We start from the raw sequence: 26,278 nt of genomic DNA, 5'->3' as shown, positions 1-26,278 counted from the left end.
TTCCTTTACTCAAGTTACATTTTATCACATTGACCAGAGAATAAGAAACTGATGAATGGTCCTTATGGGTGGAGACACACTCCCTGTATTTGGCAGTTCTTGGGCATGAAAGCAAAGGGTTGAGGACTCAGATTTTCCTTTTTCTATTGTTGCGTTAGGTGGTTCCATCCTCCAAAGCTCACATAAGGTTTGGATAAAATGTCAGCTCCTGATTATCTGTTCTGTGGGAGGAAAAATTGGAAACAAACCATCAAGCTATTTGTAGTGCATATCATGAGGTTGTGCTCACCCCAGGCTTTGGGGAGAGAGAAGGAGGAGGAGGGGAGCCACTGACATTTAATATATGCCTGCCGCTTGCCAGGTATTTTACTAGAGGTTTTCCAGTGTGTTGCTCACTTACAATTATCAGACGGAGAAGGGAACTGAGACTCTTGAGAGGTAGGTAACATGCCCCGGCCACAGGCCAGAAAAAGGAATTATCTAGTTCCAAAGCAAAGTAAGTATTGATTTCCATTCTCTGAACACATACTAACAGACAATCCAAAAAATAAAAATACATTTACCATTAGTCTAGAACTGATTTTAATTAACCAGAGTCATTTCAACTCCCAACCCCACCTTGGGAGACATTTGGCAACATCTGGAGACATTTTTGGTGGTGTAACAGGATGAGGGGTTACTACTGGCATCTCAAAGGTAGAGGCCACAGATGCTGCTAAACACCCTATAGGGAAGAGGACCATCTACCACAATAAATATTCACCTGGGCCAAAATGTTGATAGCACTGAGGCTGAGTAAACTTGCCATATCATAATAGAACCCCATGTAACTTATCCCACTAAATTCACTTCCTTATTCACTTTGAAATTAAAATTTCTGTGGTTCTGAACAATTCTCATATATAAAGCATCTGAGGTACTACTGTCTGTCTACTCATCATACAGTTAGGAACCATTCAGCATATGTAAATGCAATAAATGTGCATAAAATCTGGATGACAATGCCAACTTTAAATCTGAACTTTATGAAGGGAGCTTACAGTGAAATTGCCAGCAAGAAATTAACAACTTCCCAAGTGTTACCAATTGTGGCTAACTCTAGCGTATATTAAACTCTGCAATGAATAGCCAAACATTCACTTAAGTCCCAGGATTACTGTATGTAAAATCAGAAACTTGGCTTTCTCTGATTACAAGCTCAGATCACTAAGTTTTAACACTTACACTGTGGCTATAAGTGGAGTGTAAATTGCTTTAGTTTGCCATGGCTAGCTTATTTGGAGAGGCAGCACACATTAATTTTGTTACTTCTATAGCATTAAGATAGCTCCTGGAAAACCAGAGTTAATGTATTATTCAATACTTTTATGGTTCCCCATAATTTTGTGAGCATAGAATTTGAGGAAGACTCTTAGAAACTCTCAAAAACTAAGAAGGACTCAGGGATCATCTAGTTTAGTCTTGAATCAATCAACCAGTATTCATTAGATGACCTCCTATGTGTCCAATTCCATGCTCAGTAGCATAGAGAATATTACACAAGTTAAAGCATGAGCTTTTCTTTCAAAAACAATAAACAATGTACAGGAGAAGACAAGTGCACAGAAACTAGTGAACAATTTGGGCTCTAAATTGTGTTATACAGACTATTAGCAATGTCAGGGTTCAGAGTAGCCCGTTATCACATGAACTTGTTGATAATCGTTCACATTTACCTCTCCCATTATATTGACAGACACTTTCTTTGTTGTTTCTGTCTTTGTGTCTAGACAGAGCCTTGACTGTAGAAGCCAACTAATTAATGTCCATTTAGTAAGTGGATGAATGATCTCAATAGGAAGTGAAACTTAATCTTGGCCTTGAAGTAACAGGAGTGTCTAAACCAGTATTTCCTGCCCCTGGGATGTGGAAAGAGACTTGGTCAAATAAGGGTTCCATGGTCAAATGCATTTGGGAATTGTTGGGTTGGAAACAGCTTTCTTTAATCAGAGATGTCAATGTGTCAGTATGTATTGGGAATCTCTAGAATTCACTTATTTGAGGCCAAATTTATTTGATCATGGATTTTTTTTACCACAGATTTGGTAATATAAAATTAAAACAATACCCCAAGAAATTCATTTTAAGAATAATCAGTCTAGACTATCCAAAGCCAATGGATTCTTTAATTGACTAATGCTTTGAAAACCAGTAGAATGGAACTTTTGAAAATTGTGACTTAGAGATTTTTCTAGAGTGAGGAAAAAATCTGTCTGGTCCCTCTAAGACAGGCCTGTGTGACATTAAGACCAGGGTATTTTTTATACCACTCTTAAGTGGCTTTCATAAATAGCCTCTTTGCAGCTCTGGTTTAGAGAGTTCTGGTTTGGCTTGTTGTAACGGCTGGAGCCTTGGATGCACATTTTCTACAAATTTGGATGGGTCTTTTCTTAATATTCCCAATGGGCTTGTACTTTTATTTTTTAAATGTCTTTTGCCCTGAACTGCTCAATTGGGCTTGATAAATTCTCCGCAGACTGTTGGCCCCAAAACCCTGATGATCTGGAACAGCTGCTGTTTGTTTTTCTGTGTATCTGCCCTTGCTTTGATTTTAATGGCTTTCCTTGCACAGTGTCCAGTTGTAAGGATCACTTATGGACACCGACCCACTAAAAGGGTAAAAGCAAAAATACCTACTGTATTAAGTTTCTTTACCTTATAAAAGGCTTTTTTTGGACTTTGGTATATCTTTGAAATATACAATTGTTTTTCCTTTGCTGATCAACTTTTAAAACAAGGCTTCTAGGTCCTAAAGGATTTTTATTAAAAGACAAAGCAGTTTAAAAATAATTGTTGGTGAACTGGGAATTTGGCTAACATTCTACTACCATCAGGAGAAAATACAAACAGACAGTGACATATTTTGTGATTACTTCTGTTTAAACATTTGAGCCTGAGGATACAGTTGAAGGCAGAGCTAAATCTATTTCTTCAAGTCGCTTTGATTTTAAGAATAATTTGTAAAATGACTCCTAGCACATTATGTCATGTTCTATTCCAACTTATACCCTGAATTTTGTGTCTGGACTCCTTCCAAAGGAGCCCGTTATTGGGAAGGAGCCTCATTGTAGTGCCGCCTCACCTATACCAGGGCCTGGCGGCATGGGTCCTGAGCATGGCATTGCAGAGGGCCCCAGTCCATTACTGCAAATAAATGGACGTGATTCCACAGTTGAGGAACAAAGGCCTATAGACGTGTAGCAGAGTAAGTGTAACAAAAATCTTGGTGTGTGTGACTCACCCAGGTTTAGTCTATGTGGTGGTGTGGCAGACATATGGTATGATCTTCTCCAACATAGACTGCATGACCCTGGTGGCTTAGGGCTAAGCCCATTGGTCACATTTGCTTCTGCTGCTTTCTCCAGAGCACGGCTCTGATGTTCAGGCCTGGCAAAAGGTCACTGCAAACAGCTCTGTCTGACTGCACCGCCCTGTTTTCTCCATCACACAAGCTCCATTTGTACTGCTCCTTTTCCCTAGAGTTGCTGCCAAAGTTCTAATGAAACACTGGGCTCATCCCTCAGAAAGAGCAACAAATCCTTTGGGCAACAGGCCTCTCGTAGATGATATGAGCTGGATTTAAGTCATATAATTTGTGGTTAGTGTTTGGCAATTACTCAATTTAATTCAACGAACAAGGAATGAGCACCTGTTCCATGCAGGTGCACCAAGCTAGGAACTACAGGGATTATAGTGGGGAATAAGACTGGTCTAGTCGGGTGAGAGAAGTACACAAACAACTAAACTGAAATACAGAATGAAGGTATGTTGTCAATTACCTTGGTAGCAAATACATATTGAGCATCTACTATGTGCCAAGGCACTGTTCTAGATATGGGGATTCATTAGTGAACAGAGAAGTTTTGTGCTCTCAAGGAGCTTAAATTCTAGTGGTGGTGGAAAGAAAACAAGGAAAAAATAACCATCAAAATGTCTGTCAGTGGTAAATGCTGAAAAAACAAAGCATGGTAAGAGCTTGAGAATTACAGCTGGGGAAGTACTAGTGTGGTCAGGGGAAGTCTTCCCGATGAGGTGATGTTTACAAAGAGACCCAAATGAAGTATGAGAGAGAGTTATGCAGAAATGTGGGAAGAACTGTCTAGGCAGAGAGGACTGTAAAGGTCCTGAGGCAGGTGCACGCTTGGCAGAAAACAGCAAACATGCCCCTGTAGTGGGGCAGAGGTATTGCTGGGGAGAGTGGCAGAAGATGAGGTCTGAGAGGCAATCAGGACTAGTTCTTGTCAAACTTTATGGACTCTAGTGATGGCTTGGGACTTTATTCTAAAGAGGAAGGGTTTTGAGCAGGAAAGTGACATGACTTGATGTATTTTTAAAGGAGCAGTGTGGCTAAGCCAGCTTAATGGCGAGCAAGAGTAGAAGCACTGAGATGGGTTAGTGGTCCCAGTATTAATCTGGGTGAGTGGTGGTGAAGGTCTGAGCTAGGATGGCAGTGCAGGGGAGGTGAGAGGACACTGTAAGTGGAATACTGTAAGGGATTCCCTATTGGATTCTGATGCAGAAGTGTGAGGTGGAGGAGAATCACGGATGACTCCAAGGTTTTAGCATCCAGCCGGATGAAGAACACTGGGGAGGGAGTAGGTCTCAAGGGCATAATCAAAAGTTTAGGTTTGAACATGTTAAATTTGAGATCCTCATTGGAGATCTTGAGTATGTATTTGAAGAGTGGAGAGTTTGAGTATGTATTTGAAAGAGCAATTTGGAATTATGGAGAGAGGTCAAGGGCTTTACATATAAAATTTGGAAATATCTAGCTTTGGAACTTGTCTGGGATAAGAAACCTAGAGAACTAGCTCACTGGGGTTTACTACATGATTCAATTTCCGGCTTTCATTCTTCTGTAGATGCAATTAAACAAGTCTCCCCTCTCTAAGACCCACCTCATCCCCTGCTGTACCTTCCCTGGTAGGTCTCTGGAACTTCCCTGAAAGCAAAGACCGTCTTATAGCTTCCTCTGTCTTGCACTGCCAAGCATGTACCTGACCCAAAGGCCACAAGCCATTGTTAAGTCAGATTGAGGAAACCATTTACCAAGTACATACCAAATGCCCAGGGCTGTGCTGTGTGCTATTATGAGAGTATAACACACCAGTGTCAGTATCACTATACATCAACCAGCAGAGAAACCCAGACCATCTAGCAGACTGAAAAGAGATGCATGAACGGCCAGGACCCTAGGTTCTGGTCTTGTCTTTGATGCTCTGTGACTTGGGTAGGTCATCACACTACTGGGCTCAGGCTCCTCATCTGTAAAGTGACCTGGACCAGTTATCTCTAAGATTCCTTCTAGTCCTAAATTTACACCTCACCAAATTCAGCATTAATTATAGGAGTAGCTGAGAAGAGATCTAAGACCTGATGGAGGCTGGAAGACTTGGAGCTGGGCCCTGGATATTTGTTTCATACCCACATCTATCTCAGGTAAATGCAAAAAGACGGAAATTAATATCTGCTTATTTGCTTGCTTATGTCTGCAGATCTTGGTGTCATCTTTAAAAGAAAGATGAAATAAATACATATAAATTTACTTCCTTAAAATGTATACATATATGCACATGAATTCATTCTTTTCATTTATACATATATGGTTAATGACAACTAAAATCTACCAAGTGTTTTGTATATGCCAGGTATTGCAGTAAATACTTTAAATGGATTATCTCATTTAATTACCATAATAGCTCTTAAGCTATTTGTTTTTTGCACAGAGGAGGAAACCTCAGTTACACATACACTATATGATTGCTTAGGTACATCTCAAAAATCAACAGCAAACCCACTCTAACTTAGTGTTTTTCCCAGATTACATAACCTAGGAAATCTCAAAGAAAGTCAATATAACTTAGATTAAATTTCTAAATCTTAGAGCAATTGAGGTAGTATATTAACGAGCTAACATTTTAAGATAAGTTATTTTCTAAGGATATTGCATATAAAAATAATTCCCTGTAACCTTGGGACTTGTTTATGACAAGTGGAATATTATTTGGGGATTGAGTGTGATTTTCTCAAACAAGTAAGCACAATTTCAGATATGCCACCCTGTTTTTCATTCCAATTCCACCTACTCAAAAGAACTAATATAGACATTTAGGGCACATACTTTTCGAATTGTCTATGGTATTCAAATTTTAATACTACCGTAGCTATCTAGAAGTACTTTACTTTGACATGGGCTTGGGCCCTCAGAGTGCATGATGGAGAAGGGAAGACCTTTCACTTGCCCAGTTGGTAAAAATGGAGTTTCGCATGACAGTGAGGGGACAGAGTCATGGCCTTAGAATTTTCCAGTGTGAGGGTGCTTATGTGGAGCCACCATCTGTTTGAAGGGTAGCTCTGATGGCCAGGCATCTGATGTCAATAAGCCCTCAGAGAAGTTCCATCCTACAGCGCATTGGCAGGCAGGCATTATCTGCTGTTTCCACACCCCAGAAGCCAGTGGAAAGCTGCTCTCGTGGAGCCTGTGGTCCGGCTTGACAACAGAAGACTGTAGTTGCTGTTGGATGCTGTCCAATTCCTAAAGAGGTCAGGTTTTGACCCAGAGCCTTTGGAGGTTAGAAGCCAGGCTGGCATTGTTCTTTATATTAGTTGTGTTGTCTCAATTAGAAACAAAAAACAAAAACCGTATGAAGTCTGGATGCAGAATTCTCAAGTCTGGAATTCCTCCCACATATGGAAAACAAGACTCACTCGGGGGAACAATGCCACTGTGTTTGTCCCCCACACACTTTTGGGGTCTGACTACAGAGAATAATTCACGCTTTATTGGAGTGTGCTTCACCTGGGGCTGGTGAGGAGTGGCTGCTGAGCCGAGCTAGTCAGGGGGCCCCAGGCAAGTGACTCCGTGGCACCAAAATAAACACTTAGTGCTAGCTAAGTGGAAACACATCCCTGCCACTGGCAGGAGCCTCATGTTCACCGTGATGTTTGGATAATTATTAGCAATAAGATGGTTCATTTAACAATATTTGGACAATGAACACAATAACCCAAACAACTTAATTATTTTAATGTTAATAAGGAAAGCACCCTTTCATTTTCAGTGGATGCATTTCAGTGCAGGAAATGAGAATGCAGTGCAGGAAATGAGAATGCTGTGCTGGCTCTAGGATACATTGTTAAGTGGGCAACATGCGTCCCAACCTTTCCCGCCCACTAAGGCTGCCTGCCCCTGCTGCCGCCCTACAAACCTGCCCCCTTCTTTGGGCTTTCCATCTCCTCTCAGGGCCTCCTTTCCAGGGCCCAGGGGGCATCCCAGGGTGGGGCTGCAGGTGGGCAGCATGGAGACTTGGTGTCAATTAGCAGAAAGTGCCCTTTCCTCAGGCTGATAAGCTCCGTGGCAATGGGATGTTTTGGTGAGCAAAGCCCCCCCACCCCTGCCCGGCGTTGTCGGACCAGGGCTCCCTGCAAACCCACACACACCCCTTCCCCGGTGAAGGGACAGGAGTGCCCTCTGGACTTCCTCACTGACTCACACTGGCCCAGACCTGCAATTACTGCACATTGCTAGGAGGGTCTGTGGACACCTTCAGGCTCCAAGGCAGTGTCAGGAAAGTAACAGGGAGGAGATGTAGCTTCTCCATGGGACAGCTGGGAGCTTTCTTCACATGCGCCTGCCTTTTGTCTGTCTTAGTGTGGCTGCTTACCCTGCACCAGCCTGCTTCTCCACACTTTCTGTGACCTCCAGCCACCTCCTTTCCTTTGTTGTCTCCTCTGAACTCTAAATGCACAGAACCTTCAAATAGCAACTGCTCCAGCACGCCACATTCTCACCACCCTGGCAGTCTATCTACTGGTCTCCCAACACACCACTTTGAGGAGCTTTCTCCTCCAGCTCATCCCCTGCCCCACTGAGTGTGTATGCAGCTTTGATATTCTGAGATGTGAATTCAAGACTAGGTGTTCATAGTCGGTAATGCCACCTTGATCACTTTTGGTTTTGCTCTTAAGGGAAGCTTCCTGGAGACTCACTGTCAACCCCACTGGTGGTGCCTAGAAAGGAGCTATGGGCAGACAGTGCCTGTGGCTTCACAGTGCCGGTGACTCCCTAAATCAGTCCCTGCATGTCATGCCCAGCTCTCACTGAGAATCCTGGCTGGTGTCACTCACTTTCAAATCTGATTAGAGGCCAAGCTAGTAAATGGCTGAGCTTCCATAGCACAGGGGGTACCTTCCCCAGCATGGACCAAATATGACAGTCACTAGCTCCCATGTAGAAGCACAGAGATGGTCAGAGGGGAACTCTGTCAGTTTAGAGTGCCCAGCTGCTCTTCCCCACCAGACCCAGGGCTGGTCTTTTCTTTCAAAATTCTCTACCTCACAGCCCCACGTGCCTGCCTGCCTCATAGGCACCTTGCCCCAATAGCCTGACACCATTAGTGTCCCCAGATTCTGTGTGTACGACACACACACACTCACACACAGATGCACACATGCTTCCTCTGGGAACTCCACCTCCAGGATGTCCACCCATCCTTGCTTCCTGCTGGTCTTTGTAAGAACTCAAAACTCACTTTTTCTTTTGGCAAATTTCTTCAGAGAACAGGTGGCAATGGGGGTTCAAAAGCAGGAAAATCAGCTGTTTTTAAAACTTGACCAAATCGTATATTTTGTGCACCCTGACCTTCACTCACCTGGTGTTTCCTGTGCCTGGAAAGAGACTGGGAAATAGAGCAGCAGTGCTGTCTGCTATCTCATGACCTCAGCGGGTTCTTATGCCCTGGCGGCCCGAGTTATGTTAAGGAAGAACAATGTCAGCTTAGCAGCTTCAGCCAGGCCCCAAATTCCTGAGGGGTCAAAGCCCGCCTTGAGGTCTGCCTGGCCAAGTGTCTCATACAGTGCTGGACAGGCGTGGGTGGTTGATAAATATCATTAGACGGCAAGGGGGTGACGCAGACCACAAGAACGGGCTCTTTCTTAGTTGTTTGCTATTAATTTGCTGGGATGTCCTGGATCCCAGGAGAATCCAGAAGGCCTAGGGTCTGAAATAAACAGCCATCAGGCCCAAGTCACTTTTTGACAGTGCCTTTCTGGGGATAGGCTCTTGGTAGAGTTTCTGCAGGAAAGGAACCTGGAATTTGGCTTCAAGGGCAGGGCTGTGATGCCCACAGCTAGGAAACAGGTAGACTCTATGGAAACTATGGTATATAGTAAAAACAACTCTCCAAAGCAGTGGAGGGAACCCTGGTTTGCAGCATCTGCTACTTTCTATGGTGTAAATACTCCCACCATGGCCAATTTCAAGTCACCAGCATGACCTAACTGAATGCAGAGCTGGGAAGAGAAGCTCACATAGTGGAGCAGGGGTGCACCTGTAGGAGTTGGCTCTAGCACATCTGTAATCCTTTTCTGGATGAAGGAGGACTTTCCTTTATCTTGGGAGCACTCCTCCTGTCCGCCCCTGAAATGGCAAATGAATCCCATTGCCTGCCCTTCTAACACACCCTCCCTAACAGCAGGGGGATGTCTCACTTAAGGCACTTGTCAGAGAGGAAACGTCCACTCCCTGATGTGATGATGGTCGCTGTCCCCCTGACCGCTCTGTGAGCCCTGTGTGTGTACGGCTTTTGTCCCGTCCTGTGCTGCTGGTGCCTAGTCCAGCTCCTGGCACTAAGCTGGGGCTTATCAAATAGCTGAACAAGGAAGAAGAGGAATGAGCTGAGCCCTGAGCCGGGCTGTGCTGCTAACTCTAAGATTTTAGACAAGGCACTTCATTCTCTAGCTTTCTGGTTTTCTTTCCTTCTTTTTTCTCCTCATTATTATATATTTTAAAAAACTGCTGCAGGATTTCTCATGATTTTTTCAATGCTAGGATTCTTTGGCTCTTTGAGTCAGAGAGGTAGAGCAATGTTGGAATGATCGCAGCTGCCTCGGCAATGTGTCCACTTTTTTGAGTGCTCTGTGTCTGTGTGTGTGTGGTGGAGGGTAGACAGGAGCAGATGGCTGGCTGAAGCCTAAGGAAGTGGAGAAGAAAATATTCTAATGAAATCTTTCCATCTCCTTTTCATGTCCAAGGCCACTGGGTCATAGAAGAATCCATCCAACAGCCAACCCAGTGGTGTTAGGTTCATCCCAGTGAGGCTTTTCCTGAAAAGCTAAAGCCTTCTTGGAATGAAAATGAAGTAAGAAGTTCCACTCAGCTTGGAAGTCCCCTGTGGGCAGGTCCAAGTCCTAACGGTCCTTACGGCCCCGCACAGCCTGGAACAGTGCAGTGTACACAGTGGCACCCGCTGAGAAGCTGGCCTTCAGGCAGGCCTCACCTTGGCAGGAAGAACTCGTACCAGTTACCAATTTTGGTGGGACCAAAAAGTGTTCCCATTTTTATGTTTGCATAGAGACACATGGGCAGGAACATAAGTTTTTAAAGTTTTGGTAGCTTTGATCATAAATGAGGCAACCTACAATTTACTTCTTTTTGAGTCCTGGAAGCTAGAGGACCCTTGTCTTTGGGATTTCATTTTGTCCCAGCCCAGCACTTGCTGGCAGGGCCAATGGCAAAAGCTAAGTTCTGGGCCCCTTTTCCTGTTTCTGGTTGCTGAGTGCCTTCGTTTTAGGGGCTGTGGCTCCCCTTTGGTGACCAGCCCAGGAGTGAGAGGTGAGAACCAGGTGGGACCACCTCCAGGTCCCTGGGAGGAAAGGAAAGAAGCTGTTCCCTGTCTGTGCATAGCAGGACATAGCCTTCCCACATGACAAGCCATGTGGAAACAGCAAGGAGTGGACCCCAGAAGGCTGTGGGAGTCATTTTTGCTGGGGGCAAATGCCCTGCAGCAGGAACAAAGCCTTAAGGGCTCGGGAGAGCTGTCCCAGCCTAATCTTTGGAACAGTGCTTAGGAACCCAGGTTGTTTCCAGTTCTATTCAGTAAAGAGTTGATAGAGGAACTAACATGTGGAAGACAGGTTATGATAACAATGATGACAACAAGAACACTGAACATTATCAGGCTTATGTGCCTGATGCTATGATAACCATTTTATAAGCATCATTATATTTAATCATCACAGCAACCTTGGTATTGACCTCATTTTACATTTGGCTTAACTATGGCTTACCCCACAACTGAGCAATAAATCAGTGATACCGTGACATTGAACGTCTGCCTTCCTTGTCCAGAGATTTCCTCCCAGGGTTTTAAACTCTATTCTCTTTCCCTCTTGCTTGAGAAAGACCTTAAGCTCCAAATAGTTCCATGAGTCAGTGACAGATGTCTGAAATTTAACTTTCGAAGATTTCAGTAATATAATGACAATAGTTGCCATTTGCTGAACAGCTTTTACATGCCAAGTACTGTGCTGTCACACACATTCTCATTTAACCACCATTTTATAAGGGAGGTATTATTATTATTCCAATTTTCAGTTCAGGAAATGGAGAAGCAAAGGGATCTTACATAATATCTTTGAAGTCACACAATCAGTAGGAAGGATGGGCCAGGGCCAGCCTGTGAATGGTTCACTGCCTTCTGCCTAAGAGGATTTGATGGCTGCTGAAGCATTCATTAGCCAGTGGGATAAGCATCAGTTTGAGCCTTTATCAGCATGTACTTCTTAGTATGAATGAAGGGTCAGAGCTCACCTTTTGATGGAGTAGAAACTGGAAAGCACCAAAACTCTGTATACCAAGAAGGGGACCTAATAAGAAAGAGGCCCCAGTGACAAGCTGGCAGTCAGGTTTTACAAAGAGAAGGCCAAAGCGGCCTGTCAGCAGCTCTCCGAGGGAGAAGGGAAGGGATGCTCACCTTGTGGGTGTTGCATGACTTCTGAGGCTGTGCGACAGACAACCTCATCACCGCAGCCCTGCAAGGCAGAAGGGCCCAGGCAGCCGGGGGCCCAGAGTCGAGGGGAAATCCACATGGCTACGGACCGAGTCAGGGCTGAATTAGGGTGACGTGACACATCTGAATTTTATCACCATCATATCATTCTTTAGACCTTGTAACTGTTCATTTTTCTGGTAAGTTGGAATAAGCTGCTGCATCTGAGGTGAATTCCTTTAAACCTACATTAACAGACTAATAAAATGAGGTGTTGGCTACTAATCCCCTGTAGTCATACCCTCAGAAGAATGTGGGCAGGAAAATGAACCAGAGTTATGAGTAAGTGTCCTGAGGTGGCCCTGAGGGCACAGACCCTGACCAAAACGTGTCACTTGGAGGAGATGTTGGGGCGACCAGAGCTGTGTATCTGGGACCAGGCATTCCCCTCCCATGTGAGATGCCATGATCTACATATCCTGGAATCCTTAGGTTGGAAAAACAATTCATGATCTGAATCCTGCCCTCCAACCAAGAACTGGACATCAACATCCGTATTTTGAGGTGGCACAGGGGCTTGCTTGGGCAGGTGGACACCCACTCATCACCTGGCATGTGCTAAACATGGACTATCCACTGTCACATGTGGCACTGCAGGAATTACTTTCTTTAACTGAAGTACGGGACCAATGTTCAATGTGGGGTCAGAGCATTTGGAATCAAGACTATCCTGGAACCTTGATATTTATAATTACCTCCTGTACCAACTCAGTACAGATCAGTATGTCTATTCAGGACCCAGTCTCAGCCTGACTGCCTGATGTTCAATTTTACCTTCATTGGCCTTTCCAGTGCCCCAGGTCCAATTCACAAAGCCCTCCTTTGGCTCCCGCAAAACTGATGGCAGAAGACCCTCCCAGTTTCTTCTCCAGGAACTCCCCTCAGCCCTTCACAGTGACTGACCCAGAGATTTTCCCTGGCCATGACGGCTCTTCCCTCCCAGGCTCCCCACATCCCACCCCATGCTGTGCTCAGCTCCTGATCTGAACCAACTTCAGCTTAGATTTCTCCTTCCACTCCCACTCTCCTTTCTTTCGTGACTCCTGACGGCAATCACCATCTCGACCGAGTCCTCCAGCTTGGCTTTCCAGGCTAGTGAACATGAGAGTCCACAGCTGGCTCCAATCTACAAAATGAGCTCTACAAGGTAATCTATGAGGCCCCACCAGGTGCATTTGTGTTTCAGAGGCAGCTAGCCTCTAAAGCCCAGATCCAGCTGCAGCCAGCTTAGCAGACAGGGTGAGGGCTCCACAGACTTTCAGTGTAGCCCATGCTACACCTCTTCCTGCAAGCCTTCCCCCCAAAATGCCAGATCCCACCGGTCTCCTCCTTTCCTAATCTTCTGTAGTAATCCACGTCTGTGCCATGCTTATCAACCATTCATTCATTCAACAAACTTACTGAGCTACTATTATGTGGTGAAGCCCTTGATGAACACAACAAAGTGCCTGCCCTGCTTCCTAGCTTCCTAGCTTCCTGTGGGGGAGACAGAGAATAAACCAGAAGACAGAAGAATTAAGCACTGGGAAATAAATCAGGGGGGGTAAGGGAATAGAACATACTAAGGGCAGTGTTTGGTGGGGGTGGATATGGGCATTGTACCTTAGGTTGATCAGGAGGTGGCATCTGAGCAGGCCTGTGATGAACAAAAGCTAACAATGTGAAGATCTGTGGGTAGAAGGGCTCCAAGCAGAGCAAAGAGCAAAGGCCTTGAAATGAGAACAAGATTAGTGTGTTGAAGTTAGAGCAAGGAGGTCAGCGGCTATCACAGAGCAAACAAGGGGGAGAGTGAGGCAGGAGGTTGGAGAGAGGAGTCGGGGTCCAGGTCATCTAAAGGCAGCATTTCTCCCAGTGCAGTTTTGACCCTTACTGACATTTTGAACCAGGTAATTCTTTGCAGTGGGCGCTGTCCTGTGCACTGTAGTATGTTTAGCTACATCACTGGACTCTGCCTCCTAGATGCCAGTATCATCTCCACTCCATTGCCCCAGTCCACTTGTGACAATCAAAAATGGAAAAAATCACTCCCAGTTAAGAACCACTGAAATAAGCCATGGCAAGACTATGGATTTTTATTCCATGCCTAGTGGAAAGCCACTGGAGGGTTAAGAGCTGGGAAATAACATGACATGATTTCTATTTTGAAAAGTGCACCCTGACAGCCATTAGGTTACAAGAGTGGAGGCAGGAAGATCCACGAGGAGGTTCCGTGGTTGGGGAGAGAGGGGAGCGTGGTTTGGACTGTGAAGCAGCCGTGGGGTGGTGAGAAGTGACTGGATTCAGAATTTATTTTGAAACTAACAAACTTGCTAGGGGATTGGATGTGAAAGGTGGTAAGTTAGGTAGAATCAAGGATGATTTCTAGATTTGGAGTCTGAACAATTGTGGGAATAATGATGTCATTACCTCAATAAGATGAAATGAGGCTAAAATAAGACTTAGAGAAGAGGAGTTTGGGAGTCAAAAATTCTGCCTTTGAGATGCCCACTAGATATTCAAGTGGAAATGATACAGAACACAAGAGGCTGGAGCCCAGGGAGAGGTCCAGATTGGAAACAGGCATCTAGAAGCTGTAGAATATATTTAATGCCAGGGGAGGATGACATCATCTAGGAAGAGTGATTGATACAGAGAAGAAGGGCTCCTGAACTAAGCTCCAGGGCACTCCAATACTTAGAGGCCAGGAGAAGGAAGAGCCAGCAAAGAAGACAGAGGAGGACCAGTTAGGGAGAAGGGACATCAAGAGCATTTCATGTCTGGGGCATCCTATCTGCGTTGGACTGTCCCTAGCCAGGTCACTGGGTAGTTGGCAAGCTCTTCAGGCATTCATTTGTGTTTAATATCAATCAACACTACAAACCCAGGGTTTGGGCAGCCAAATGACTTAGCATAAGTCATGCTGTTAACCCTTCCACTAAGAAGTAAGTGCTATCAGTCTCATGTTAGAGCTGAGGAAACTGAAGGTCAGAGCAACAGTAACTCACCCACCATCACCTGTGTTTTCTGGCCCCACTCCTGGGCCTGGAACGGTGCGGCATGTGATGGTACATTCAAGCTTTTCTCACAGTGGCCTTGGCGTCAGCCTCACAGGGCCGGGCCCACTCAGTGCCTGGCACTGGCCTCCATGTCCACCATGGCAGGAACAGCTCATTTCTCCCCAGGCTTATGTGAAGTGTTTTCACATCTGCTGCTGCCTTTGGAATGGGCAGGAGGAAGCTAGGATTGCTCATGGAGGACAAGTGGCTGTCAAGGCCCCTCACCCAGCTGAGGGCAGAGCCAGCACTGGCACCTGGACTCTCATGTTCCTTGTCCAAAGCTTTCACATCTTACATCTTATGTCTACAGCCAAGAAGTGGTGCTTTCCCAGCTGGTAACCATTTTCAACACAGCAGCCCTATCTGCTACACACAGGCAGGGTTGTTCTCACTCTACAGAGTAAGAAACAGAGGTTCAGAGAAGTTCTGTGAATTGCCTAAGTTACACAGCTGGGAGAAGTCTAAGGCAGGAAGAAATCCCAGTCTCATCAATCTGAAATAAATAATTTAAACCTGACTTAACCATTTTTCTCTCTTACATAACAGCTTTCCCAGTCCATAAAAGAAATAAGCTATAGACAGGTTTGCGGAATCTTCCCAAGGGCAAGCTTTGCCAGTCAGAATTCTATAAGTGGTCCACAATCATTTAAGAAGTCGAAGTGACTGAAAGGTGGACATTCTGTGTACTGTACAATTTAAAATCACTTTTCTGTTTGCTTAATCATAACCTTAGAAACATATTTTTGCTTTATTATTCCTCTACATCTCTCCATGTCCTGGTCTGTTTTAGAAAAATTTAAAACAACACTTAGAAGCCACACCCCCAACATATTTTCCTTCATTTCCAAGATACAGAGATGCTGACACATGGGCATGAAATCTGGAGTCAGGCTTCAGTGTTTGACCTCCTCAAAAAAGAAAATGAAAACACTTCTAAGTGTTCACACTTCCCCAGTGCAAGGATAGACACAACACTCTTGAACCCAGATGAAAAGAAAGGTAATTCATTTCACACATTAGAAACGTTCTTGGTGGTGTGTCATGTTCTGGGACAATTGATTCCATTTGTTATTAAGAGTTTCAGAATGGGTAGAAATATGCTCTTTTTTTCCCTTTTGGGCACAGAAAACGTCAGCATTTGGGCACAGAAAAAGCTTGCCTTAAAAATAAAAACAGCCACAAAACCCAAAACCGGGTGCAACACCAATGAATTTTAACTGCCTCTTGCTGCTTTGCTTGGGGTCCACACAAGCTCCCCGTGCTCAGCTCTAGGGACTGGGTACAGGGTGACAAATGTCTCCTTCTGCTATAATTGTTATTTAAAATGTGCAATTGGCCTAGTGACATTAATATTACAGGGAATGGTGGAATAAGTAGTGGACAGAAGGATAATCTTACAGAGATGAAAATTATTATCACTAGAACCAGGTCCTCTTCTCCCCTTCTGCCTCACTGCCCTGAAAACTCAAATAGAGATATCTTAAGTATCTAGATAGAATGGAGCTTTCAATCTTTGGTCTGGACAGGAATTCAGCATTTGAGAAGATGTCACTAATAATCTTGTTGGAGACTTAGTGGTGAAAGTAGGGCCGCTTGGGAGGGTTAGTTTTATGAGAATAGAGTTGGAATGAGCCCCAGGGGAGCACCAGGAAGTACAAAAGGTTCGGGGGGAGAGGTGAAGCTTACACTTGAACAAAGAGGCAGGCAGTTTGTCATTGCTGATCCGTCCTCGGGGGCTGCATTAGCCAGGCTCTTAAGAAAATTAGGACATGTCACCTTTGTGGCCCTCAAGTAGAATCTTGGTGTGGGTCACTTTTTCCCGTGCCCTCTGCTGGAAAGGGAAGATCTGGGGTCAGTGACAGATTGCAGGCTAGGCTGAGGGTTGGTGTTAGGATTAGGGGTTGTTTTACCTGAAAGCATCAGCTCATGTCTACACTAGGAGCCTTCAAGCTGTTTATACCAGAAAAGGAGCCCTTCTCATTGGGTCCAGCCTGGAGCCTCACTCACGAGAAAACGTTACGCCCTCTGCTCTGGGCAGGAACTTCTTTAGAATTTTCACAATGTCAACATTTTAATGGTATCTTAGCCCTGTTGTTCTTATAAAAATATCCCGCGGGGGAAGGATGTGATTTGTGGGAACAGAAGTTCCTTCCAGAGTCAGTGCACCCCCACGAGGACCAAAGCCTTTATCCGGGTCACAAGGCCAGGAGCACAGTGGGAGCCCTTGCAGCTTCCCTGAGACTGTAGAAGGACAACTCGTGCCCCATAGACAACTACTGTCACAGTCATATCTAGGGAACAGAATTGCAGAAAGATGGCTCTGCGAGCCTGAAGTGGGAGAGAGATGGTGCAGAAGGCAGGAACACAGACCAGGAATGACTGCTGTTGTTTCTTTGCTGGTTTTCCCAAAGAAACAATAAACCTCAGGGCTAATGACAGGGAAGTCACAGTTCTGATGAGAGTGAGGCATCCCCAAGCAGATGAAGAAGGAAGCAGAGGAGGAGGATGGAGGAAAGAGAAGACAGATAATGACAGTCGCTCTCACTTGCTGAGGTCCCTTGGGTGGCAGGCACTCTGCACATCTTTGCCACTCAGTCTACACAACAGCCCTATGAGGAAGCCCTTAGGCCAGCCTGACAGATGAGGACACTGATGCTTAGAGAACTTGTAACCCAGGATCACACAACTAGGAATCACAGAGCTGGGATTTAACCCCAAGACTGGCCTCAGAGCTATGCCCTTTTTAAAACCATGGTCTCGCCTGTACCAGCAGCTTTTCAACTTTTTAAACCATGACTCATAGTAAAAAAACATACTTTCTGTCATGATCTAGTTTGCACATATATATGCAATGAATATATGCAATAAACATATATACAATGAAAACAAAAATTTCATGTAAACACTCCCATGCTACATGCAGCTCATATTGATTTTTAAAATTTTTACTATAGTCTTATTCATTTTAAAAGCAAAGAAAGGGGGTTGTAACATTAAACTGATTTCATATCCCCCTAACAGATCTCAAACCTGTACTTTGAAAAATATTTTCCTTTCCTCCACTCCATGGCAGTAGATTTGAAATGTTTTTCAACACCCTGCTTAATCTTGGTGGATGCTGGGGAGCATCTTTGCTTTTGAGGCATGCTGCTAATTATGCACTCTGGACCATCCCTCTGGTGGAGGGGATATCATTAATCAAATATTTCAGAAATTACAAATATCCGACAAAGCCAGTCACTTGGAAAAGAGTCAGTCCAGGAAACCATCCAGAAAACATAATCTCTGATCTCAGACACTGACTGGTAATATTTTAAGCAGTTGACGCAGGCTTTTGCTAAAGAAACTCTTTTGTCTGCTTTCGGAACCTCAAAGATTCATCTGCTCTGATGGGCAATACACAGTCACCATCTAACTATAAAGTCAGAGGAAAAGGAAAACACAGGTGGCCGTGGGGAACCTAGTAATCCACCATCAAGAGTAGTGTTGACTTTCGTAATTTTTGGTGAGTACACCCAGGATCTGAAATTGGATTGCTTTTTAGGGGAATGTGTATGCCTCCACCCTGGTTTAGGATTTCAGGGATGATTTGTTTCGACAGTTAGGGACAGTGACAGGGCTGGTCAAATCAGATTTGGGTCATGGAAAGGGAAGTCCAGATCAGGTGGCTCAGTGAAAGTCAGCCCTGACGAGCCTTGGACTCGGTGACTTCACTCCAAGCAATGTGCACTGTAATTGAGAAAACATGTTCCTGTGATGGCCTCATGCAAAAATCCAGATTTACGAATTTTTTTTATCCCTAAGAATTCCTTGAATATTTGCCGTGCGTGTCGATACAGCCTCCTGGAGTACTTTTCCTTCTTATTGAGTACAGTTGTATTTTTCTGCTGTGGTCCAGGTTAGGGTTTTTAAAGGGTGGCATTTGAACAGAGAGCAAGTGGCCTATAGCCACAGGCCTTGGGGAGAAGCAAGAAAAGGGTAGGAGAGGAAAAAAATAGTCCACTCCATCTGTCCTTTTCCTAGGGCAGAAAAAGCAGTTGAGACCCAAGTCCTTGAAAGCAACAGTCCACAAGCACAACGCAGGGCCCTCCATTCATAGTACCCTGTGGGCTGGCCAAGCCCCCATGCACCCCAGCATCAGAAGCAGAGCTCAGGCTTCTGGGATGCTTGCTATATTCCAGCTCTAGGCTCAGTAAAGGCTTTCCGGTATTCTCTCCTCTTACCTCACAGCTGCCCCGCTAGCATCGGCATTACGATTCCCTTCTACAGATGAGGAAACTGAGGCATTGGGGAATTAAGGACTTTGGCCATAGAACCAAGAAGAGGTGGAGCTTGGATGTGAAGCTAGTTCTGTCTTATTTTGTGCCAGGGCTGCTTCTATAAAATGTTACCCACCTGCAGGATGTCCCCTCTTCTAGGAAGCCTCCCTGGCAGGCACATCATCCAGACCTCTCTCCCTTCTCTGAGCTCTTACAGCCACACCGTTAGTACTCCTTCAGCTTGCTCCCATTCCAGTACCACTCTCAATGGCTCCAAGTGTGCTAATCTAGATGAGAATATAAAGCCTGTTGACAGATTATTTAGCCTGCATGGATGTTTTTAAGTGAAGAAATTACAGAAAATCGAAGTTTTGAAAAGTTGAAAGATCCAGCCACACTGGGTCTACAGTCCTGCAAAGCAACAGATGGTCTATCCCCTTTCGGTGGGGGCATACCCTGTGTAGTTGACTGCAGTCCCCACCAGCCTATGGCCTCACCACATTTACATCACCTGATGAACCTCTAAAGCCACTTTACTTTTGACTCCTGAGCAAGCTCCTTGGGAAGGATCATCATTTATATTCATTATGAATCTGCTGCAGTGTGCAGCCCCCTGGTGAACATATTAATAAAGATACTAATTGGGGGAAGGAAAATCAATCTGGTGGCCTGGGATCCAGTAGACCTGCCTACTCAGTGGGGTGGGGACTATTTCTCCTTTAGCCACAGGTTGTATGTAATTCAGCAACAGCTGCTCAGCTGCTGACCCCAGGTGTGGGAAAGAACAGCTGCCCTGCTGCCACAGATACGCTCACTTCCTCCTCCCTCCTTCTCTTGTAAACTTGATAAGATACATAAAATCCTAAAAACATGAGTTGTTGGAGGAGGAGGAATCATTATGTGGGGTAAGGAACCAAAACACTCTTAAAACTGCCAGTACAAATGGCCATTCTCAAGAAATGCCTTATTTAGAGAGCACTGCATAACGTTTCTGAAATCAAAGTCCAAGGAGAAGTTTTCAGGAGAGAAAGAAAGTTACAAGAGAAAATCTACAAGTCTCCTTTTATCCAAAGAGTATGAGGCACAGATAACTTAGAAGATGAAGTGTATGGTTAGAATTCTATCAACATGAGAATGCTAATTACAGAAGGTCCAAACGTGAGTAAATTCCTAGAGATTTCTTTTTCTAATGCAGCAAAAGTTTCTATTTACAGAGATGTAAAAAATGCAAAGATGATACTGTCTGACCTGAAGTGAAAAAGCTTGAAAGGAGGACCCCTCTGCTCAGTTGCACAGAGGGAGAATGTGAGGGAAAGAAACTCACGCCTGCTGCGAGCCTGCTGTGTGCCAGGCCTGTGCTTGTGTTCCACCTACACCCTGTAACTTACTGTGCACAGGAGCCTGGAGGAGGAGGTACCTCTGTTGTCTCTGTTTTACAGAACAGGAAACGGGTCCAGGGACGCCCTCCTGGCTCTCTGCTCTCCCTGGTGCCCATCGCCTTCCTCTCTCCTTACTTAGTCTAGCATCCTTCCAGCAGTTAGAGCCCAGAATGTCTATTCTTCCCTTTAAAATCACAATCGAAAAGGAGCCTGCCTCTCTTGGCATCTCCCACACACTGTGGGAGTTCTGAAAAGGATGAGGAGGTACCCCAAGTGCATTAAGCTCTGAGCCAGGTCTGCTCAGGTGCAGACATAGGATGGCATTTTGCGACACAGAGCGAGTGAGAAATGCAAGTCACTTTGACCACACCTTAGATGCACAGTGATGAAGGGCTCACACAGAATCCCCTCCACCCCCGCCCTGGGCTAGGCTCTCATGGCTCCCACCGACAGTCCTCCCTGGGTGTACTTAAGAAGTATAACAATGTAGCATGTGGACAGATGATATATACCATCAACTCTGGCTAATGAAGGAACAGCCAAAGGAAATGAGAAAATCAGCTTATCTGTACCAAATAGCAAATACTTCGTGGATATTGGGAAACAATTCCAGTAGTAGTGGCTTGTACCTGCCCTCGATGTGGAATGGCTTCTGTGTGAAGCCTTGGTGGGTTGTTCCCGCTGACTTCAGAGCCAGATCTTTTCACTTGCAGGCTCTCCCACCTGCAGAAGTCACTGCAGGCAGTGCCAAAACATCTCCATCTGCTTAGCATGGTGGTGCATTTTCAGGGAAACCCTGACTGTCTGACTCTAAAACTACAGTATTTTTAATAAAAAGACTTTCCACACATGGGACAGGTGGCCAAACTCCTGGGCAATTTGGAAAGCACTGTGGCCATCCCACCTGACACATGGCATCGTCAGACTGGTCTCAACTTCACTGGGGCTCTCTTTAAGTCTCCTTTGTCCTCTCTCTCTCTCTCTCTCTCTCTCTTTGCTCCACTAGGAATCAGCTCCGAACTTGGCCAGCCCTACTCCTTTAGTAGTTTTCTCTCTTCTGCTACTTGGGAGTAAGCTGCAAGTCAATGTTCCTATAATATCCCCCAAAGCTAGTATTCCTTTTAGCCCTTTGCACTATGCATAACCAAAGGGTTCTACTCGTTGTCCTCCAGTGAGACCTTGGGGCAGAGGTAAGGATAGCATGAGCTGTTACTGAGAACAAACCCAGTGCTACAAGCACCATCCCTGCAGCAGAGCATTGCCAGTCTATTTTTTTCAGTCAAATGTACACTACTGATTCCCATTTATCCTCACAGCTTGGGCACAGTTGTATTAATTTGAAATCAACATGTATCCTTGTTGAATTAAGTGCTGTCAGTGTTGGGGAGGGTTCTGCTTCCTAGTTCTTTCATTCAGGAAAGGGACCTCCTGATGCCAGAGTGTGATCCATTTAGTAAAGGAGGGAAGGATTTCCTCCCAGTGCTGTGGACACCTGGGGCAAAAGCAGTCTGCCTGTGTTTTTAATAGCATATGGCAGAGAAGGAAGCTGCCATGCTCTATTACCACCTGTCCCTTCCCTCCATTCTTTCTTTTCATGTGGGTCATTTGTAGTCCCACTCCACTGACAAAAGGCAAAGGATGCTGCCTGGTGGGACACAGCACTGAAGTTCCTACCAATGGCTTCCTCCAGCCTGATATGTTGGTTCTTGGAGGACAAGGACTTCTGAAGCCCAATTCAATGATTAAATAATAGGTGCCCCTACAGTAGGGCTGGGAAGAAAGGTCCTTATTGGTACTTTCTGAAGGAGTTCTCAACTGGGGGCAGTATTATCCTTGTAATAAGTGTTTAACCATATATGGGGGCTGGGTTCGGCGGGGGGGTGATTTTGGGTTGTCACCATGACTTCTGGCATTTGGTGGGCAAGGTAGGAATACTAAACATCCTGCATTAAGTAAGTAGGTCACACTTAACCAAGAATCATCCCCAAATGCCAACAGCACCATTGAGAAACACTATTAATTCAATACACTTGTCCAGTGGGTTGGGGAAAGTGAAGCCTGAGAAGTTTAACGGCTGGTTTAAGGTCACAAAGCTACTCTCCATCCTGTCTCAAAACTCAGGAAGCTGCCACAGGAAGTTTATCCTCAGTGCAGGTGAAAAATACTGAAGGACCATCTCAGTGCTCCAATTGATTTCCTGCTATGTCAGAGTCTGCAGAGATGCCTCAAAAGTATGTAAAGTAGCCCACAAAAGAATAATGAAAACTTCATGAAAAACTCCATTGGAAGTTTTCATTACTCTGGTCTTGACTGAAGGTTTTAGCTCTATTCTCCTTGACTCAAATAGTAACAGATCCATCCTTGCGCACTCCCAACCCCAAGGTCAATGACCCCAAAGCCTCAGTGTCTCCAGCTGTATTTCTGTCTCAGGGCCATCCCAATTTTACTGTTATTTGGAGTTAGAATGACACCTCTTTCCCCACTTTCAGGAATCAAGGTCCTTGGGAATGTTCTTTCATTAGGTTGGGGAAGGGTCTTTTCCTCTCCATTCATTTGCTTGATACCACTATAGGCTGTTCTATGAAACTGGTCCATCATAGAGTTGATTTCTCAGGATCGGCTAAGCTGAGAGCTGACAATTTAGCTAATGGTTTGCAGTATCAGAAGTGCCAGGCAAAGAAAGAGACACCCTCTGGGAACATGGATTATTTGCTCAGAGATATCGAGAGATTTTAAGTGAGCCCTCAGCAAGCCTTCCATTGCCTCTTGAGAGCAGAGAGAGTATTGGCGGCCAGCAAAGGTCTCCAAAGCCTTTGGTTGCCTGCTCTGGCCCCCAAAGTCCCTACAGGTTCTTCCTGGGAGAAGATACATGGCCAGGCCTCTGGCCCCCAGTCTGGCAATGATGTCAGCTTGGGAGTCTGGGCTTTCTTCTTGCTCCACGTACACTAGGGAAGAACAGTAGTGTGTCTCCTTTGCAGTTTCTCTGTGGCTCACATGCAGTTGCTACTGCAATAGAGAACTCCATAAATTTGCAGCTACTGCAATAGGGCACTCCATAAATTGCAGCAGTAGTGTTCAGCATTCACTGAAAAGTAAAGTTGTGCGATTTTCTCATCAGTTTAATCTCAGTAAGATGAGAAACTTCCCTCGGGCTCCAGCCCTGCCCTGCCATGCCCTACCCTCCCTGCTGATGTCGGCAGCAGGGGCCCCTTCCTGGCCAAGGCACAGATTTCTCCGTGGAAGAGAAAGGGGCTGTAAAGTCTCATCCCCTGCTCCCTCTGACCCTCTGGGTTGGGGAGATGTGGGGTGGGCAATAGAAGGTGAGAACCTCACTCCTTGGGAAAGGCTAACGGTATAGAAACAGTCACGAATACGAGGTAGACTGCCCTGAGTGGATCCAATTTTCCAATTCTCTAGTGGGCCTGGGCTGCTTCAGGGGTAAGATGGCTGCCCAGAGAAGGCATGGCACAAGCCACTGGTTCTAAAATCCTCTGAGGTACTCCTGTTCTATCAAAACATGTGTCCCCATGCCCCAGAGACTTACGTTTCCCATTTGTGGTGCCACTAAACATTCTTCCCATCAAGGCTGCCCTTTTTTTCACCTGCATAAAAATGTTGGGAAAAACATGGAGGAGGGGTTTGGCAGCAGGTTATGTTAACCCTATCCCCCTCCAAGGACCCAAATATGGGGAACATCCATTTCTTCTGTGAGTCAATGCCAGCAAGGCCAGTCAACCCCCAGACCACTCTCATCAACTCCACACTCCGGGCTAACCACAGTTCCCAGTGCCCTGTGAACCTCTGGGAACACTGCCCATCGTGGACTGACATTTGGGTTGCCCAGGCTGACATATTACTTATGCCACAGAAGTTATCTACATCAGGCCAGATGTGATGTAGCCTTTCTTCTGTGGCTTTGCAGAGGGAGAAAGTTTCAGATATTCAGCAGGAAATTGTAAACACCGTGCAAGGAGTTCAAGAAGGGCTGGCAGGGCTCAACTGCTGCTGCCCTTTCTGCACTGCTCTGAGAGGGAGAAATACTCCCCTCCAGCAGACTCAACTGAGAGCTTCTAGAGTTCGAAGACCCTAGAGAGAAATTACTGGTGGGCCCTCCACTACCATTTCTGCATTGCAGAATGCAGCTGGCCATGCATGTGTAGGGAGCAGGGGTCTGGCACTGGCAGTGGGTGTGCCCACGGGATGGAGCCAGGACAATTAATCAAGTGCCTTTTCTCCAGGATTTCAGTTGGCCTCAGATGACAGATGGGGCAGGGACACCCAGGAGAGCACTATTTTGGTTTCCAGCTGGGAACGTGCACTAAGTTTTCCTTAATACCCACAGCACCCAAAGGCTTTGCTGTAATACCGTTTAATGCATGAAACACCCATAAATTATCCTTCAAACTGTTACAACTTCCAACCTGGAACAACTTGGAAAAACCAGCCTAGCAAGCAGGATCATTTTTAATCTCTCAAGTCACAAGAGAAGAGAAAGTTCAAGCAGAAAACACCTTCCATGAGAATCTCAGTTTGTTTTTGTTTTTTTTGAAATAAGAGTTGTAAACAAACAGAGCTAAGCTGCTTGTTTATGTTGGCTCAAAGACACTGCTTGCTGACCCCTGAGGCTCTTCCCCACCCCCTCCCGGGTCTTTGTGCCTGGACCCAAGGCGCTGCCCACCCCTCCCCTCCAGGCGAGCCTCTTCCACACCTGGCAACAGACAGCTGGAGGTGAGATGTGTGACCCAAGTAGCAGGGCTGAGCCTTGGCGACCTGGGTCCTGGAGGTCCTCTGGAGGTCCACGGGTGCGCAGGCTTCTCTATCAAGCCCCAGGCCCTCGCTCGGGACTCCCTGCCCTCCAGCGAAGCGCAGAGGAGCCCGAAGACCCCTGCTCCATTTTCTCTGCACTAGGTCTAGAGCGCCTGCCCCGCTCATCCCCTTACCTCGGGGCAGCATAGCACTTTTCGGACTCAGCGCACACCCGAAGCCCGCGCGCGCTGGGCACTCGCCCTCCGCGGTGCAGACCACCTCTCCTCCGGTCCGGCGCGCTGGCAGCCCGCGCATCCCTCTCTCCACGCTCCTTCGCGCTACTTCACTTGCGCGCTGTCCCCTTCTAGCCCTCGAGCTAGCCGTCACTGGCACCGCCGTGCGGCTAGTACAGGCGCCAGGGCTGCCCCCCAGACTTCGGGCCGTCGCGCGACCGGGACTCCACCACCACAGAGAGCGCTGCAGTTCCCGCACCCACTCGGGACACTTCTCACCGCTGCACTACAGCCCCGGGCCTCCGGAGGAGGTGGGGACGGACATCTCGCCAGACCGGGAAGCATGCACTCTCTCCCGGGAAGCCCAGCCACGCGGCCCGCTCCCCTGCCCGCGCTGCGCCCCTCTCGGGGCTCGGCTTGGGGCAGCCTGACTCACCGCTGCGCTCCCCTCCGGCTCCCGGCGCTCTCTGCTGTGCGGGAGCGCCGAGCTGCTCTAACACAGGCTTCTTGAATTCTTAGCCCCTCCTCCCGTCCTGAGTCACTCACTCCAAATCCTTCCCCCCACTCCAGCCCTCTCCAGCCCCAGCCCCGCACCTGCTCTGGGGGGCTGAGGCGCCTAGCTCTGCCGGGTGCTGGGTGCCAGAGATCTAGCGCTTTCCCGAGGCCTGGCTCGACCCAGACAGGGTTCAAACCTTCAGAGGTCAAAGGGAACGCGCGGGGGTCGGCGGGGCCGCGAGGCAAAGCCTGAACAGGGGTTTT

At 46.3% G+C, this 26,278-nt stretch overlaps 1 protein-coding gene across 3 annotated transcripts in view; it reads right to left on the bottom strand.

Moving 5' to 3' along the window:
* Positions 1-26,059, bottom strand: part of NGF (nerve growth factor) — a 49,241-nt gene extending 23,182 nt beyond the window's left edge. The window contains exon 1 of one of the 3 annotated variants that reach the window (XM_017643771.3): positions 25,956-26,059. The gene's annotated coding sequence lies outside the window, so the exon portion shown is untranslated. Of the gene's footprint in view, positions 1-25,480; positions 25,595-25,955 lie in introns of those variants that run through there. The other 2 variants (XM_017643769.3, XM_017643772.3) reach the window with 2 other exon arrangements.
* Positions 26,060-26,278: the final 219 nt, after the last annotated feature.

The sequence above is a fragment of the Manis javanica genome, chromosome 4 (genome assembly GCF_040802235.1).
Source record: "Manis javanica isolate MJ-LG chromosome 4, MJ_LKY, whole genome shotgun sequence".
NCBI classification, from domain to species: Eukaryota; Metazoa; Chordata; class Mammalia; order Pholidota; family Manidae; genus Manis; species Manis javanica.
Note: the sequence above shows the minus strand (reverse complement) of the source record. Positions and strands in the feature narration are given on the sequence as shown.